The sequence below is a fragment of the Tachysurus fulvidraco genome, chromosome 7, assembly GCF_022655615.1.
Source record: "Tachysurus fulvidraco isolate hzauxx_2018 chromosome 7, HZAU_PFXX_2.0, whole genome shotgun sequence".
NCBI lineage: Eukaryota > Metazoa > Chordata > Actinopteri > Siluriformes > Bagridae > Tachysurus > Tachysurus fulvidraco.
Genome location: NC_062524.1, coordinates 5,494,482 through 5,496,548, shown reverse-complemented (window position 1 = coordinate 5,496,548; position 2,067 = coordinate 5,494,482).

The following is a 2,067-nucleotide window of genomic DNA, read 5'->3' as shown; positions in this document are numbered from 1 at the left end:
TGTCTCTGTGCAGAAAGACTTAATCATTTATTCATCACTGGAACACAAAGTGAGAGACCTGCTTCACTTGTACCATTTTAGGACAAACGCAGCTGGTGGCGGGGATCAAACCCAAATCTGCACAGTTGCGTCGATCTCCTCTGCATTTAGCAGATCAGACTCACTTGCATGATTTGGTGCATGCACTGCTTTTATTAATCATAAAAACATACATGAAACAAAAAATACATGGAAACATAACCTGGATAACACAGCGTCCAGCCTTACAGCTCACACACAGCATCACATCACAAATAATGACTGAATCATGACAGACATATATAGAGCTGCACATCAAGGGACAAAAGGAACAAAAGGAACAGGTTAGAAAGTGGGAAAACACATTAGGAAAGCGTGTGACACCACACACCTGGTGGTAAAAGTAAAGGGTAACGTAAGGCCTCAAGCTAAACAAAGAAAAAAAAGAAAGAAATGAAATAACCACTTCCCTAACCCTAACTTACAAACAGTAGAAAACTGGGATATAAAATGGCACCCAGCTCCCTATAACCTCCAACAAAGAAAAATAATTATAAAAACAAATAAGCAACCCTTAAGGCAGCATATCTATCTTAATGTAGTAACTCTTCACTACTAATATAACATCAACAGAATTACAAAACAGAGATAGAACAGACTGATTATTATCACTACTAACATTATTAATTAGTAGTGATGTTACCGGTGAAACCGGAGCTCAGAAGCGTGTCAAAAAAATAAACCGATTTTCATTGAAGTTTTGTATCGAAGCTTGATTCGTTCTGGCAAAATCACGTGACCAATGACGTCCGAAGTTTCGTTTCTCACACTCACACACACACACACACACACACACACACACACACACACACACACACACACACACACACACACACACACACACACACACACACACACACACACACACACACACACACACACACACACACACACACACACACACACGTGACCGCTTCGTTATCTGATTCAAAGGTTTAAAATCGTGCACGACACGCGGCGACAGCGCCCTCGTGTGTTGTATTGGAGTATTACATGAACTCTATCACTGTATAGCGAGTTTAGAGCTTATTGTTGCGAATTGTCAATGGAGCCTGTTACAAAAGATCGCGTTCTGAAATGTGGGAACACTTTCATTTGATTTCGCCCAGTAAAATGGATATGGTTTTGTTGTAAAGCCTATAGTTATAACTTAAATCTCACTCATCATTGGGCAATTATACGATTCAGTGTAACATTTCATGTCGTATAGTTTGTCATATATATTTATTGGATAGTAGTAATAAGTTGAAAAATATAGGAATGCAAGAAAAGCCTTTTGTGCACCGCTTAATACCATATGATCTTTTTATTAAATGGTTCACACTTTACTTTTGAGACAAGGTCTATCCTTAATCTGTTTTTAGGTCCAGTGTATGATTTGCTCCCAGCAGCTGGCCTATAATCAAATCAAATGAAATCAAATTTTATTTATTTGTCACATACACATACATACAGGGTACGACATGCAGTGAAATGCTTTTTGCATCTGTCCGGTATATAGGCATAAAAATGATATGAATGCATAAAATGAATAAATAAAAAAAAGTATAAACTATATAAAAACTATATAAAATATATCTGGAAAAATAATGTAAAATACATATTCATAAATCCGCATATACATAAATGTGTATGGTTTTTAATGATTGTCCTTAAAGTGTCCATGTGCAGTATGGTGTGTATAGATTGTGTATAAAATGGCATTGTGCTGTGCAAGTCCAGAGTTAAATTGTCAATGCAAAAAAGCTTGCATAAAAACCGTGAAGATGGAGAGAGAGGTCCAGTATTAGATCCTGGGTGTTTCTTGGTGTAGGCTCCAAATTGGCCTGCGGGAAGAAGCTTCTCCTCATTCTCTCTGTGTTTCTTTCAAGGAGTGGAAGCATTTCCCTGAACGCAACAAAGAAAAGAGTCCATAAAAATAATACATCATCCATGTTGAGGCATTTTCGTGCAAAGCATGACAGTGCCAGATCCTCTGTCCAAGATGTA